This window comes from Canis aureus, chromosome X (genome assembly GCF_053574225.1).
Source record: "Canis aureus isolate CA01 chromosome X, VMU_Caureus_v.1.0, whole genome shotgun sequence".
Classification (NCBI taxonomy): Eukaryota; Metazoa; Chordata; class Mammalia; order Carnivora; family Canidae; genus Canis; species Canis aureus.
Genome location: NC_135649.1, coordinates 35,478,838 through 35,496,041, shown reverse-complemented (window position 1 = coordinate 35,496,041; position 17,204 = coordinate 35,478,838). Strand labels below are relative to the sequence as shown.

The 17,204-nt window shown below is 40.4% G+C and overlaps 2 long non-coding RNA genes across 4 annotated transcripts in view; one reads left to right on the top strand and one right to left on the bottom strand.

Annotated features, from left to right (window-relative positions):
- LOC144308706 (uncharacterized) overlaps positions 1–16,491 on the top strand; it is a 53,811-nt gene extending 37,320 nt beyond the window's left edge. Inside the window, exons 3-4 of the long non-coding RNA XR_013375062.1 lie at positions 15,924–16,111; positions 16,449–16,491. This is a non-coding gene — a long non-coding RNA (uncharacterized LOC144308706). The remainder of the gene's footprint in view (positions 1–15,923; positions 16,112–16,448) is intronic.
- The window catches only part of LOC144308705 (uncharacterized), an 89,936-nt gene that overhangs the window by 22,063 nt on the left and 50,669 nt on the right, over positions 1–17,204 (bottom strand). For all 3 annotated transcript variants that reach the window (XR_013375058.1, XR_013375061.1, XR_013375059.1), the window contains one exon: positions 16,566–16,677. This is a non-coding gene — a long non-coding RNA (uncharacterized LOC144308705). The remainder of the gene's footprint in view (positions 1–16,565; positions 16,678–17,204) is intronic.

The window sequence follows — 17,204 nt, the reverse complement described above, 5'->3', positions numbered from 1 at the left end:
GAAATCCTACCATTTTCTGGGTATTCATTTTTTTTAATCCAGCAAATTTACTGGATTATTACTTCTAGTAGTTTTTTGGGTGAGTCTTTAGGATTTTCTGTGTATATTATCATGTTGTTTGCAAATAGTGGCACTTTTTTTGGTTTGTTTTACCAGTATGGATGCCTACTTCTTTTTGTCTGATTTCTTCAGCTAGTACTATGTTGAATAAAAGTAGCTAGGTGGACATCCTTGTCTTATTCCTGATATTAGTGGAAAATCTGTTTTTCTCTGTTGAGTATGATGTTAGCTGTGAGTTTTTCATATATAGCCTTTATCATGTTATGTTCCCTCTAGCCCCACTTTGTTGAGTTTTATTATGAATGGATGATGAACTTTGTCAAGTGCTTTTCTGCATCTATTGATGATTTTTAGTCTTCATTTTATTGATGTATCGTGTTGATTGACTTGTGAATATTGAACCATCTGTGCATTCCTGAAATAAATCCTAATTGATTGTGGTGAATGATCCTTTTAATGTAGTATAGGCAATTTGCTAATAGACCATTTTTCCATCTATGTTCATCAGAGATATTGGCCTATAGTTTTCTTTTTTGTAGTGTCTGTCTATGCTTTTAGTATCACAGCAATGCTGGCCTTGTAAAATGAATTTGGAAGCTTTCTTTCCTATTTTCACTTATGAAATTGTTTACAAAGAAGAGGTGTTAACTCTTCTTTAAATGTATGGAAGAAGAAAGAAAAAAAAACAAAAAAAAAGAAAAAAAAACAAAAACAAAACAAAACAAAATAATAAATAAATAAATAAATAAATAAATAAATAAATGTATGGAAGAGGGATCCCTGGGTGGCGCAGCGGTTTGGCGCCTGCCTTTGGCCCAGGGCGCGATCCTGGAGACCCAGGATTGAATCCCACGTCGGGCTCCCGGTGCATGGAGCCTGCTTCTCCCTCTGCCTGTGTCTCTGCCTCTCTCTCTCTCTGTGACTATCATAAATAAATAAAAATTTAAAAAAAAAATAAATGTATGGAAGAATTCATTTGTGAATCAATGTGATCCTGGGCTTTTATTTTTTGTTAAGGCTTTTTTTTTAAAGATTTTATTGGGGGATCCCTGAGTGGTTCTGAAGATTTTATTTATTTATTCATGAGAGACAGAGAGACAGACAGACAGAGAGGCAGAGACACAGGCAGAGGGAGAGGCAGGCTCCATGCAGGGAGACCAACATGGGACTCGATCCTGGGTCTCCAGGATCACGCCTTGGGCTGAAGGGTGCGCTAAACCGCTGAGCCACCTGGGCTGCCCCTGTGTTTTTTAAAATTTCTTTGATTGCATCACTGGTCTTTTGGTTATTTACTTTCATGTTATTTAGTCTCCATATGTTTATTTCTTACAATTTTTTCCTTGTAATTTCTTGTTTTAATACTGCTGTGATCAGAAAAAAATGCATGGTATGATTTCAATCTTTTTAACTTTACTGAGGATTGTTTTGTGGCCTCATACTTTATCTATTCTGGATCATGTGCACTTGGAAAGAAAGTGTATTCTGTTGTTTTTGGATGGAATGTTCCGTATGTCTGTTGACCAAGGTGTCCTTAATAGACATTGATTATTGATTTTCTGCCGAATGATTTATCTAGTGATGTAAGTGTAGTGTTACATTGTATTACCATCAATTTCTTTATGTCTATTAGGTGATTAGGTATTTAAATGTTCTGTTGAGTGTATAGATAACTGTTATATCCTCATGTTGGGTTGATCCTTTTATCATTATGTAATGCCCTTCTTTGTCTCCTGTTACGGAATTTGTTTTAAAGTACATTTTGTCTGATACAAGCATTGCTACCCAGCTTTTTGTTTCCATTTGCATGATGAATATTTTTCCATCTCTTGAATTTCAGTCTGTATGCATCTTTAGGTCTGAGGTGAGCCTCCTGTAGGCTGTATATAGATGGGTCATGTTTTTTCTTCCATTCATACCATCCTTTGTCTTTTGATTGGAGTATTTAGGTAATTTCACTTAAAGTTAGTTATGTACTTATTGCCATTTTGTTACTTGTTTTCTGGCTGTAGTTCTTCTTTGTTCTCTTCGTGATTGATGGGTTCTATAGTGTTGTTTGGCTTTTTTTGTGTGTGTTTCTATTACAGAATTTGGTTTGTGGTTACCATGAGGCTCCTATATAACATCATAAGCACACTGGAGTCCATATTAATTTGAAGGTCATTTAAAAACATTCTTAGTTGGAGCAGCTCGGGTGGCTCAGTGGTTTAGCGCAGCCTTCAGCCCAGGGCCTGATCCTGGAAACCCGGGATCGAGTCCCACGTAGGTCTCCCTGCATGGAGCTTGCTTCTTCCTCTGCCTGTGTCTCTGCTGCACTCTCACTCTCTGTATCTCTCATTAATAAATAAATAAAATCTTTAAAAAAATAAAAAAAAAATAAAAACATTCTTGGGGCAGCCCGGGTGGCTCAGCGGTTTAGCGCTGCCTTCAACCCAGGGCGTGATCCTGGAAACCCGGGATCGAGTCCCATGTCGGGCTCCCTGCATGGAGCCTGCTTCTCCCTCTGCCTGTGTCTCTGCTTCTCTCTCTCTCTCTCTCTCTCTTTGTGTCTCTCATGAATAAATAGGTCTTTAAAAAAATTCTTAAAACCAAAGAATCTTTTATTTTTCCCCTTCCTCTTGTTTTTACTCCTTCCTTCACATTTTATGTACATGTTATAATATTTTATATTTTTATTCATCATTTTCTTGTGTCTAATTATGGCTATTTATTTTCCACTTAAAGAAGTCCCTTTAGAAAAATAAATTTAGATGAAATCAGAGGGGGAGAGAAACCATAAGATACTCTTAACTACAGGAAACAAATTGAGGGTTGCTGGAGGGGAAGTGGGTTTGGGGAAGGGATAATTGTGTAATGGGCATTAAGGAGGGTATTTGATAGAATGAGCACTGGGTGTTATATGCAACTGATGAATCACTAAATCCTACCTCTGAGACTAATAATACACTGTATGTTGATTTAATTGAATTTAAATTTAAAAATACCAAAAAAGAAGTCCCTTTAACATCCCTAAAGCTGGTTTAGTGGTGTTTATCTTTAGTCTGGGAAACATTATCTCTCTTTTAAATCTAAATGATTACCTTGCTTGTAGAGTATTTCTGGTTGTAGTTCTTTTCCTTTTAGTACTTTGAATATATCTTGCTACTGCCTTCTGGTCTGCAAAGTTTCTGGTGAAAAATCAGCTGGCAGGATTCTGGGATTTCTTTTGTATGTAATTTGTTTTCTTTTGCTGCTTTTAAAATTCTCTATCATTACTTTTTGTCATTTTATGTGCCATGATGTGGACCTCTTTAGACTCATTTTGTTTGGAACTATCTGTGCTTCTTGGATTTGGATGTCTACTGACTTCCCCTGGGTTACGGAGGTTTTCAGTTATTTCTTGAAATACATTTTTTACACCTTCCTCTCTTCTTGTGGGACACCTATAATGCAGTTTGTTTTATGGTGTCCAAGAGATCTCTTAACCTATCCTCATTTAAAAATTTGTTTTCCTCTTTGCTGTTGAACTAGTGTGCTTTCCATTGCCTACCTTCCAAATGGCTGATACATTCTTCTGCAGTAGCTAATCTGTTATTGATTCTTTCCAGTGTTTTTTTTTGTTTTTCTATGCTTAAACCCTGACTGGTGCATTTTTGTATTTTCTACCTATTTTGAGGGTCTCACTTAGTTCCTCCACTCTTTTCTCCAGTCCAGTATCTTTACAATCATTACTTTTTTTAAAGATTTTTTTTTATTTATTCGTGAGAGACATAGAGACAGAGGCAGAGGGAGAACAGGCTCCATGCATGGAGCCTGATGCAGGACTAGATCTTGGGACTCCGGGATAGCGCCCTGAGCCAAAGGCAGATGCTCAACCACTGAGCCACCCAGGTGTCCCTACTTTAAATTCTTTTTATCAGGTATATTACTTATCTCTGCTTCATTTAGTTCTTTTCTGAGATTTTTCTTTTTTTAGAGCATATTCCTCTGTCTCCCCATTTTGCTTGACTTTATGTATTTGTACAGATTACATGGAACAGCTACTTCTCCTAAAATTGAAGGAATGGTCTTTTTTTTTTAAGATTTTATTTATTTATGAGAGAGAGAGAGAGGAAGACATACACAGAGGGAGAAGCAGGCTCCCCATTGGGAGCTCGATGCGGGACTCGATCCCAGGACACCGGGATCATGACCTGAGCCCAAGGCAGACACTCAACCAACCACTGAGCCACCCAAGTGTCCCTGAAGGAATAGTCTCGAATGGACACTGCCTGGTGAATTTTGCTGGCTGACTGGAATTGTGGCTATATATGCTAGTTGTTCTAAACCACAGCTTCTTACTGAAAGTAATTATAATAAAAATACAATTTGAGAAAAAAATGAAAAAAGAGTAAAGACAAAAAATAAGAAGAGAAATGAAAATGAGAAATTAAAAAAAACTGTGGCTTACTTTCAGTACCCCAGCACTATGGGGGCTAGTGTGGGCTTGTGGACTGTGGACTCACTGAGGTCGCAAGCTCCTTGCCAGCCAGGTCCTGTTCTGGTCTCCGGTTTTAAGGTAGAGGGGAAGAAAGTGTTCCTGCAGCTCTTCAGGCCTTTTATTTATTTTTAAGTTTTTATTTATTTGTCCAAGAGAGATCACAAGCAGAGGGAGGAGCAAGGAGAGAGAGGAGAATAGGCTTAATCCCAGGTCCTGGGATCACGACCTGAGCTGAAGGTAGACCCTTAACCAAGTGAGCCACCCAGGCACCCCTTTTTCAGGCCTTTTAAAAATTGTAGCTTTTTTGCATGTGTGTCCCAGTGTCACTGGGACTGGTGTTTGGCTTATGAACCAAGACTTGCCAAGCTCACAAAATCACTGTACTAGATCTTCCTGTTACGGCATCTGGACCCTGTTCCTGTCTGGGCTTTTAAGGCGGAGGGGTAGAGTATGTTTTATGTCTCTTTGTTTAAGGTCTCACTGAGATCCTCCACGCTCAAGTCCAGTATGTTTATGACCCTTACACTTGGAATTCTTTATTAGGCACACTGCTTATCTCCATTTCAGAATTTAGTTGTGCTGTGATTCTGTCTCCCTCTTTCATTTGGGACATATTCTTCTGTCTCCTTATTTTGTATGTTTTTGTTTCTATATATTAGGAATATCTGCTGTCTCCTGATCTTGAGAGTAGCAACCTTATGAAGAAGTGGTCCTGTGGTGCCCTGTAGCACATTGCCCATGGTCACCAGAGCCAGGTGCTCCATTGGGGTCTCTTATATGGGTTGAGTGTGCCCTATTGTTGTGGCTGAGCCATGTTTGCGGTTTGTGGAGCTGGCTGCAATGGCCTGCTTTGCACACTATGGGTGCACCTGGCAGGGTTGTCCCGTGCTGTTGAGGGGCCTGAGGCCACCACAGGCTTGTGATTTGGCAGTGTCAGCATTCATGTTAGCTCTCTGCACTTAAATCCTTGTGCTACAGTTGAATGCACACTGAAATGCAGTGTACTCCCCCTAAGCAGCTTCCGTTGGTGGGCGTGGCCAACAGACCAGGTAACTTACCCCAGTCCTTTTGCTAGGGCTGTAGTTGCACCTAAAAGCAGGACACTCTCCTTGTGCTGTCAGCTAAGACTTGGCTGTTGGAACTCAAGGCCTGCTGGTTTGTGTGGTTATCTTTCCCCCTTACCCAGGACAGGAGTCACTTTTGGAGTGGCATTAGTTCCTGCAGAAGCTGCATGCAGGGTGTCCCCGAGCAGAAGCCTATTTGGAAAGATGCTTGAGAATTTGGGTGGATTTTAATGGGGCTGGTCCGCAAGGGAACATGGGGACAGGGTGTGTAGTCCTAAGATAGGTAGAGTGTTTGTGCTGGTTTGAAAGAATCCAGCTATCTAGGATGGGGTAAGGGAAGAGAAATAGTGCCTGCCAGAAGTTTTGTTCTTGGAGAAGTCTCCTGAAGATTCCTGTCCCTCTAGCACATTTTATTTTCTTTTTCTAGCACATTTTAGTAAATAAATATTCAACAGGTATACTCCAAGTGTATTTTAAAAGATTTTATGTATTTATTTGAAAGCAAGTGAGCAAGCATGAGTAGGGGGAAAGGCAGAGGGAGAGGGAGAAACGGACTCCCTGCTGAGCAGGAAGCCTGACACGGTGCTCGATTCCAGGACTCTGAGATCATGATCTGAGCTGAAGGCAGATGCTTAACCAACTGAGCCACCTCTCCAAGTGCTTTTCGAACTCCTGCTTCAATGTATGTCTTGGTCGTGTTGTTAAAGGTGGCTCTTTGAAGGAAGGGACTGTTTCCTTTCGCCCTCTGGCTCTCTAGGAGCTAAGCCCGATAATTAAAACACATGGATTAAAATAGGTTAAGGCCCCCTGATTTTCAAAGCCCAATGTTATAAGGACTTGTTTTCCCAGCATGGGTCTGTCATGCCTGGGGCACTTGTGTGGGGTCCCATCCTCACTCTTCTGTGCTCATGGTGTCCCTCTCATTTGTGGTCAGTCTTACCAGTGCTCTGGTTCCTATGTCTCTGCCCTCCTACCCTGTTTTGATGTGGGCTCCTATGATTGACTGTGGAAGATCTGTTGTGCCAGTCTTCAGGTTGTTCTCACATATCTTCTGTTATCCCAATTTGTCATGGGATGAAGTGAGCTCATCCTTTGCATCTTGGACATTTCTAGAGCACTTGTACTTAGTGTGCTTGATTGCTCTTCCAATTTTACATACATGTGACTCTCATGTCTTCCATCACTCAAATCATATAGGTCCCTGTCTGAAACTCTGCAACAATTTCCCACTGAAATTAGAGTAACAGTAACACCTAAGCATAGACAGCAATGAACAGGATCTGGCTGATGGGGAACTTGTGACCTCAGTGAGCCCACAGTCCACAAATCCACACCAGCCCTTGTAGTGCTGGGGCACAGAAAGTAAGCCATAATTGTTTTTTTTTAATTTGTCTTTGCCCTGATCACTTGCTAGTTGGTTGCTCTGCCCCAGACACATAGGTTTTGGGATTTTATTTTAAATATTATCAAAAGGCATATCATTTACAAAACATAAACTGCTCCATTTATTTAATTTTTAAAAAATATTTTATTTATTTATTCATGAGAAACAGAGAGAGGCAGAGACACAGGCAGAGGGAGAAGCAGGCTCCATGTGGGGAGCCCGATGTGGGACTCAATCCCGGGTCTCCAGGATCACGCCCTGGGCTGAAGGTGGTGCTAAACTGCTGAGCTACCCAGGCTGCCTGAAACTGCTCCATTTACATGTACAATTGAGAAATACTGACATTACACTCAAGAAATGATCACTACAATCAAAATAAGGAGTACATCCAGGACACAGGAGCCTTCTGTAAGGAAATAAAGACGTGAATAAATGGTTAGAGCTGTGTATATATTTTTTAGAGCTGTGTATTTTTATGCTGGGTTTATCAAAAATATGATATTACAGGTCAAAGAGCATGAGTTATTTGTAATAAACAGGGGTAATTTTAGCAAGGCCTGTTTGTTCAGATTCTTTTCGGCATCCCTTCTTATTTAGAGTTAAGGATGCTTTTCTCTTCCAGCTAGTGGGAGGGCACCTATCAATCACATGGCAGTTTTACAACATGTTTCAGGGAAGTAAGGCAAGGGATGTAGGGGAGGTCAGAGACCAACCTGTTTCTGCCATTTTCTCAAACTCTTTCAGCCTCAAATATTCAACATGCCAGGATTCCATATTTTGGGGTAACATGTTTTGTTTTAAACTCCATCAGTATACTGTATTACAATAAAGTAATATCCTGCATAGCAGAATCACAGGGATGGAGGCTACCTAATGCATGGAATCTGATGTGATTGTAATCACTTTTGTTTAATTTAGATCAATTCTTGTGTGGACTAGGCAAAAGGTAAAGTAAGCAAGCAATAGTAGCAGTTGGAATTTCTTTTTTTTTTTTTTAGCAGTTGGAATTTCAAGAGTGACAAGGCTTATTAAATGTCAGATAAAATAGCTTTAATCACATATCCTCTTTCTCTTTTGCAAAATTTTTAAAATATTGTTTCTATTATAATAAGCTTACTATAATAATCTACCATTCCTTCCTCATCACCTCTAATACATATGGAAGAAAAACACTGGCCCACTAATGAAATTAGGTTGCAGGAGGGATCTGGCTAGAAGCAATGAACTTCAGTAAATCCCCACTGCCTTTCTTCAGCCTTCACTTCCTGGTAACAGGGCATGGGATGGCTGGTTTAGTTCTATGCTTTATGGTCTCTAAAGTCAGTCTTCTTGATAGCAACAAAAACCAAGTAGCAATCACACACGTTCTCTGCCTAGAGTGAGCTTTAATTAGTTTCTTTGAATTTTCTACCTCACTTTTAAAAAATGATACTCCTCCTTCATAGAGGCTTGGTGAAACATGAGATTGACTTTGCATACTGTGTTAATGTCTTAGGTAAACGGCTTTGAGGAAATGCCAGCTTTATGAGTATCTTAATGTTACTTACATTTATATTGTCGCTTGCTTGTTTCACATAAGCTGCAATTAGGTAAGTTTCATTCTTTTGCATTGTATATTCTATAACACTTTGGTATAGTTATTTCTTTTCTGTTGGTGGGAGGGATGAAGGATTGAAGCAGAAATCAAAACTCTAGTTTTTTTTAGTCTTATGACAGGAAGGAAGATAAAGTACTTACATACTTACATACAGGAAGTTCAAGTACTATCTCTTCAAAATGGATTTTTCTTCTTTTTTTTTTTTTTAAACCAAACTCCACTTGAGTTTGTTCTTTTTTTTTTTTTTTAATTTTTATTTATTCATGATAGACACACAGTGAGAGAGAGAGGCAGAGACACAGGCAGAGGGAGAAGCAGGCTCCATGCACCGGGAGCCTGACGTGGGATTCGATCCCGGATCTCCAGGATCGCGCCCTGGGCCAAAGGCAGGCGCCAAACCGCTGCACCACCCAGGGATCCCCAAAATGGATTTTTCATGGAGATGAGATAATCACCTTTCCTATGTCACTTCTTACATTACAGAGCATCACAGAAATTACTTCAGGGCTTCTATAGAAATGTCTTAGCTCTTCCTGTTACTGGAATAGATTTTAAGACCTTGAACATAAAATGTTTGTGGGAAGCTGTCACTTTCATTGGTGGAAAAAATGTGTATCTAATGTTCTTGTTGTAAGCAGTAGCACATTCAAAATTTCCTTTGAGAATTCAGAATCCACTTAAGCTTTTTTTTTTTATTTATGATAGTCACACACACAGAGAGAGAGAGAGGCAGAGAAGCAGGCTCCATGCACCGGGAGCCCGACGTGGGATTCGATCCCGGGTCTCCAGGATCGCGCCCTGGGCCAAAGGTAGGCGCCAAACCATTGTGCCACCCAGGGATCCCAGAATCCACTTAATTTTGGGCTGGCATTTTCACCAGATAATCACAATTTGATCCACTTGTATGTATCTATCCACCAAAGCTTTCTATAAACATATTTTGGCAAAAGCAACACTTTTAAAAATAATAAAGACATTTCAGTACCCTCCTCACCAACATTTAGAATGTGTTGATCAGTGAAGGGCAAAACCACAGTCTACAAAAGAAGATGTGTCTGTTCTATTTGGGGGTCTTGGGGATCCCAATTTGGGAGAGACAGAGTCAACTGAAATCAAGAGTGTGCTCTGGAGAGACCCAGGAGGTCAAGGTTCTTAAAGCAAGAAAGTTTTAAAGTTGTTTTAAACAAACAAAATGTGACTGGTGCTGGTATAGCTACAGTTAGAATGTATTCTGATTGGTTGTTAGAACTAGTGCTAGGCAGAAAGTCCCCTTATGACCATTCTACCATGTTGTGGATACCTTGGCTTTTAGCTGAGGACAGCAACAATTCTGAGAATTTGAGACCGGAGACGTAAATCCTACTTCCTCAATGTCTTCCTGGTTCCATTATTAAATAACCCTCTTATCAATGCTTGCTCCTAATTTATTCTCTTCATTATCATTCCCCCTTTCTAATCAAGATCTTTCTCTATAATCAACCTTAGCTTTGTAGTCCCAATGTGATGCCTGAGTGGCCAACAGCCTCCTCCAGGTGCATCAAGTCCCGGGGTGGGGGGGGGGGCAGGGCAGTGAGAGTGGAGAGAGTCTCCTGGTTGGTAGATCTTTGTGTGAGAGTCTTAAGGCTACATCTGAGCAACAAGGAGGTTTAAGGAAGTGGATCTTAGGCTATGTCAACTGAAGTTTCACTTGTCACTGTCAGTGAGTAGGCCTGATGAATATTTTCAAATCTTTTAGCAACTATTATGTTGACATTTTGAGTAGAACAACACTGGGAAATGTATGACATAATTTGAAAATAATAAGTAGGGTACAAATTAAAATAACAATAATACAATTTATAGACTTATTCTAGTTAAATTCTACAATGTGATCTTATGTTGGAAAATACCAAGCCCCAGCCAGAAAAAGAAACTTCAAAGGAGAGACAGTAGTCACTGATAATTGACAGAAAACCCTGCAGGGCAGCTATTATCTTCATAATCAGAAGGATCTTCATCAGATAATCTATTATGGATAAGTCCCTTTTCTTCATGTGATGGGAGATCAGATGGGATCTGAGAATTTTAAGGGGGGAAATAAGGTGGCCCAAAAGGCCTTGGCTACTAATTCTCCAGCTATCTAAACAAGTGTCCAAAGAGTACTGGTATATGCACAAAGATATATACTGTGGGGGTGCATGGAATGCCAAGCTCTCAGTTTTATAAAGGAGAAGGGGGATAGCATCTAAGCAGGGATCAGAGAGCTTTGAATGTCCAGTTGTTTGGTTAAAAGAGCACCACTGAGTTTTTGAAAGATAGTATCAGGTTTGATGGATGATGCGTTGTTACATTCAAGTAGTGATATCCAAAAGACTTGGCATAATGGAGATGGACAGGTGAAAAGATTTCTATGTTAGAACAGGTGGGAGATACACAACTTGTATAGAGGAAATCATAGGAAGGGAAGGAGTGGATTTCCATTTTTTGCTAATCAAAGTTCCGTTGACCCAGGAGGTGGTCTTTAATTTAGGGGGAGTGAGCATAAAACATCGAAGGTTTTCTTAAGGCAAGAATATCTTGACATGAATAGTGATGGAGGAAGGTGTTTTGCTATAACTAATGGAAATATTTGGGACCATGGAGAAATTGTATATAGGTAACATTATGGGGTCATTATTATCAATAACCCAGTAGGAGTATGATGACAAATCCAATAGAAAGGTTTCCAAAAGTAGCAAGGGACTCTGATAATTAAATTACAGCATTGTTTTCCCAATCAAAAGTGAAAATGAAAGGGAAGAGAAATAAGCCTCATAAGAATTGATGTGAAGTATCTTATGAACATAATAGTGACCTGACCCTGAATCTTGTGAGGTAGTGTACACAGATGTCATCTGCTTCCTTTTCCAAGAAAGGGTTAGTTTGAGGTCTCTGGTCGGTTTGGTGGTCCAGTTAGATGCTGAAGCCTTTTTAAACTGAGAAATATGAATCAATGAGTACATGCCTTCTAATTTAGCAGCACCATGACTGGTCAATAATATCTGGCATGCTCCCCTCTAGCAAGGCTGGAAGGAATCTTTCTGGAGGTCTTTTCCAATCAACCATGTCTCCAGGTTGAAGGCCATGATGTTTGAGGTCTTTATCTCCTAGGAGCACAGTGTGAAAAGACTGTTCTACCAATTTCTCATTTCTCTGAAGGATCTATATCAATCCCTTACAACAAGTCATCACCTTACCTTTAAAAGCTGGGTTCGTATGCACCTTGATCTAATCTCATTGGTCTTCCAGTTATTATATCAAAGGGCGAGAGTATCTCCCATTGGGAGTGAATCTAAGATCTAGTAGTACAGCCACTCTGGAAAACTGTGTGGAGGTCCCTCAGAGTTAAAAATATAACTACCCTACAACCCAGCAATTGCACTACTGGGGATTTACCCCAAAGATACAGTTGCAGTGAAAACTTAAATACCGGGCAGCCCCGGTGGCGCAGCGGTTTAGCGCCGCCTGCAGCCCAGGGCGTGATCCTGGAGACCCAGGATCGAGTCCCACGTCAGGCTCTCTGTGTGGTGCCTGCTTCTCCCTCTGCCTGTGTCTCTGCCTCTCTCTCTCTCTCTCTCTCTCTCTCTGTCTCTATGAATAAATAAAATAAAAATCTTTAAAAAAAAAAAAGAAAACTTAAATACCTGCACCCCAATGTTTATAGCAGTCATGTCCACAATAGCCAAACTGTGGAAGGAGCCTCAGTGTCAATCGAAAGATGCATGGATAAAGAAGATGTGGTCTATATATATAATGGAATATTACTCAGCCATTAGAAATGACAAATATAATATCAGAAAGGGAGATAGAACATGAGACTCCTAACTCTGGGAAACGAACTAGGGGTGGTGGAAGGGGACGAGGGCGGGGGGTGGGGGTGACTGGGTGATGGGCACTGAGGGGAGGCACTTGATGGGATGAGCACTGGGTGTTATTCTATATGTTGGCAAATTGAACACCAATAAAAAATAAATTTATATAAAAAAGAAAAGTAAAAAGAAAAGTAAAAAAAAAAGTAAAAAAAAAAAAAGAAACGACAAATATGGGCAGCCTGGGTGGCTCAGCAGTTTGGGGCCGCCTTCGGCCCAGAGCGTGAACCTGGAGACCCGGGATTGAGTCTCACGTCAGGCTCCCTGCATGGAGTCTGCTTCTCCCTCTGCCTGTGTCTCTGCCCCCCCCCCGTGTCTCTCATGAATAAATAAATTAAAAAATCTGTATATATATAAAAAGGAACGACAAATACCCACCATTTGCTTCGACATGGATGGAACTAGAGGGTATTATGCTGAGTGAAATAAATCAGTCTGAGAAGGACAAACATATGGTCTCATTCATTTGGGGAATATAAAAAATAGTGAAAGGGAATAAAGGGGAAAGGAGAAAAAATGAGTGGGAAATATCAGTGAGGGTGACAGAACAGGAGAGACTCCTAACTCTGGGAAACGAACAAGGGGTGGTGGAAACGGAGGTGAGCAGGGGGTTGGGGTGACTGGGTGATGGTCACTGAGGGGGGTACTTAACGGATGAGCACTGGGTGTTATGCTATATGTTGGCAAATTGAACTCCAATAAAAAATATATACAAAAAAATACAAGAGTAATAGGGTGATTGTTATTATACATTTCAAGTATTTTGAGGAAAAGGGGACAGAAGACACTGGTTGGGTCTAAAATTGATAAGCAAAGCCTGAACAGAGACACATGAGATTTTTTCTTTCCTCCGAACCAATACTTTGGGGGAAACTGATCAAATCATAGAGGGTGGAAATGAAGTTGCCTCTATAAGCCTTCAGAGCAGCTCTACTGTTGAGATGGGTGAAAGAATCCTTTCACTGGGGTACTTGAAATGGAGACTGGGAAGGTTGACTTAACCCTTGTCTTGGGTCAATCTTCTCAGTTTTAGGCAATCTTTTTTAAATGTCCCAGTTTTTTATAGTAATGACAGGTACCTCTTGGAATAGTGCCATAAACCTGAAATGGGGATTGGTTAGCTCTTAACTTTTGAAGGTTCATAATCTAGGTGGCTTTCTTTTTATTAGACTTTGATTAAGTTCAAGCTAGTGGACTAGCAGATTAAAGAGATCAGCATAGCCTGCCAATTTTAAATGAGTTCTCTTTATGAGTAATGATAGTTCTTCAACTAAGCCATCGATAAAGATGGAATTAAAAATGGCAATAGCAGAAAGGGCAGAGTTTTTGGCAAAGATTGTCTCTAGTTGTACTAGTTACAATAATTGAGAACAGATTCTTGAGGGTTTTTTGGGAAAAAAATTCAACAATGTAGTCCATCTATGGATTTTGGGAAATCAACAATGTAGTCCATCTATGGATTTTGGGAAAGTCTTAGGAATAGTTTGAGTCTCTTTCTCAGTTTAAGGACATTAGTTCTGCAGTAGCTCTCCATTTGGAGAATTCATCTAGTATTATCCCAATGGGCTAGATGCATGTAGTTCCTAGCTTGTCCTCTATCAACTACCATTATAATTGGTTGATATAAACCAGAAAAAAAAAAAACAGGCTCATATGTTTGGATCACAATGGCAAATTCCTCAGCATATAATTTATGAAGGTCTTCAGTGGCTTTAGGGAATTCTTTAGCTATGGGGTGTAATTCAGCCTTTGACCAGGGAGTGAAGGAAGTCTAGGCAACTCTTGCTTCCCCAGGCTTAACCCTCCCCACCTTCTTGTCCCACTGAAGGTTAAGGGAGCTTTAGGTCCTGTAGGATCTGAAGAGGGTTGAGGGTCTGCAGCATAGGAGGAGAGCTGAGCTAAGGATGGATATAGAGGAAAAGGAGATGGAGTAGTGGGGTGAGTGTGAAGGAAGGGGTTATGAAGATTTGGCCTAGTTTTTTTTCTTTGATAGTCTATCATAAGTTTTATTTTATTTTATATAAATTTATTTTTTATTGGTGTTCAATTTGCCAACATATAGAAGAACACTCAGTGCTTATCCCATCAAGTGCCTCCCCTCAGTGCCCATCACCCACTCACCCCCACCCCCCGCCCACCTTCCCTTCCACCACCCCTAGTTTGTTTCCCAGAGTTAGGAGTCTCTCGTGTTCTGTCTCCCTTTCTGATATTTCCCACTCATTTTTTCTCCTTTCCCCTTTATTCCCTTTCACTATTTTTTATATTCCCCAAATGAATGAGACCATATAATGTTTGTCCTTCTCCGATTGACTTATTTCACTCAGCATAATACCCTCCAGTTCCATTCCGGTCGAAGCAAATGGGGGGTATTTGTCATTTCTAATGGCTGAGTAATATTCCATTGTATTCATAGACCACATCTTCTTTATCCATTCATCTTTTGATGGACACTGAGGCTCCTTCCACAGTTTGGCTATTGTGGACATTGCTGCTATAAACACTGGGGTGCAGGTGTCCCGGTGTTTCATTGCATCTGTATCTTTGGGGTAAATCCCCAGTGCAATTGCTGGGTCATAGGGCAGATCTATTTTTAACTCTTTGAGGAACCTCCACACAGTTTTCCAGAGTGGCTGCACCAGTTCACATTCCCACCAACAGTGTAAGAGGGTTCCCCTTTCTCCGCATCCTCTCCAACATTTGTGGTTTCCTGCCTTGTTAATTTTCCCCATTCTCACTGGTGTGAGGTGGTATCTCATCGTGGTTTTGATTTGTATTTCCCTGATGGCAAGTGATGCGGAGCATTTTCTCATGGGCATGTTGGCCGTGTCTATGTCTTCCACTGTGAGATTTCTCTTCATGTCTTTTGCCCATTTCATGATTGGATTGTTTGTTTCTTTGCTGTTGAGTTTAATAGGTTCTTTATAGATCTTGGAAACTAGCCCTTTATCTGATACGTCATTTGCAAATATCTTCTCCCATTCTGTAGGTTGTCTTTTAGTTTTGTTGACTGTATCTTTTGCTGTGCAGAAGCTTCATATCTTGATGAAGTCCCAATAGTTCATTTTTGCTTTTGTTTCTCTTGCCTTCATGGATGTATCTTGCAAGAAGTTACTGTGGCCGAGTTCAAAAAGGGTGTTGCCTGTGTTCTCCTCTAGGATTTTGATGGAATCTTGTCTCACATTTTGAGTTTATCTTTGTGTATGGTGCAAGAGAGTGGTCTAGTTTCATTATTCTGCATGTGGATGTCCAATTTTCCCAGCACCATTTATTGAAGAGACTGTCTTTTTTCCAGTGGATAGTCTTTCCTCCTTTGTCAAATATTAGTTGACCATAAAGTTGAGGGTCCACTTCTGGATTCTCTATTTTGTTCCATTGATCTATGTGTCTGCTTTTGTTTGGCCTAGTTTTCTAATTCTGAAAGCCTCTTGGAAAGATCTGAATTAACTCTAAACTTTTGTTTTTTTCTTTTTTAAAGATTTTTTTATTCATGAGAGAGAGAGAGCAGAGACACAGGCAGAGGGAGAAGCAGGCTCCCCACAGGGAGCCCGATGTGGGACTCAATCCTGGACCCTAGGATCCTGCCCTGAGCCAAAGGCAGGCACTCAACCACTGAGCCACCCAGGCGTCCCTAACTCAAAACTTTTGGAAGCTAACTGGCTAAAGGTAAGCAAACTTCTCAGTTTTTTTTTTTTTTTTTTTGAGGCCTCTAAGATACCGATTAAAAGAAGCTTTCCACTGGCTTTGTTTGGTTTTACAGCCTTTTTTCCAATTGTGCACAGAAGTGAACTGATTTTTGCCCCATCATAGCCAGTGGAGTTTTCATTCATCCCAGGTAATAGGAGTCCAACAGGGCAAAAATTTACAGCAGGAAGGACCATATTCTTTAAACAGAAAACTGTAGGAGTCCCAGAAGATGTTGGCACATAAGAACCCTTCTTAGAAGCAGAGTTTCCCAAGAATTAGTACTCAGAAGGCTACTAAAACTAGAATCTTCCACTAGGAAACATGAAGACAGAATCCTCTCCTTGAATGTGAGGACAGAAGCCAGCAAGACAGAACACCCAACTATAGGCCGAGAGGACTTAACTGCCATGACCCAAAGCCAGTCTTGCAATACCTTACTCAAATCCATGGCAGTGCTGGAGATGGCAGCAAGTGCTGGAGATGACTGCTGGTCACTTTGGATCCCACTCCTGATACCATGTAATATTGAAAGGCAGAACTGCAATCTGTAAAATAAAATTTGTACATTTATTGGGGGTCTTAGGGTTTGCAATCTGGGAGACATAGAGTCACTAATATCAGGTGTGCTCTGGAGAGACAAAGGGCATTTACATAAGTTGTTTTGAATGAAATGTGATTGGTTGCTAGTAGTGCCAGGTGGAAAGTCCATTTATGTTAAATTCTTCTTAAAAAGATTTTATTTATTCATTTATTTTATAGAGTGTGTGTACACCTGTGTGTAGGGATGGGGGTGGAGTTAGAGGAAGAGAGATTTTTTTTTAAAGATTTTATTTATTTATTCAGAGAGAGAGAGAGAGAGAGAAAGAGAGAGAGAATGGCATAATAGTACCTATCTGAAAGGGCAAGGCTGAGGATGAAGAGCATCTAGTCCCGTTCCTGGCATCTAGTAAACTCTATATAAATGGCAACTTCCATGGTTACTCACACTGGGGTATCCATGAACAGAACATCTTTTTTTTCCCAAAGATTTTATTTATTTATTTATGAGAGAGACAGAGAGAGAGGCAGAGAC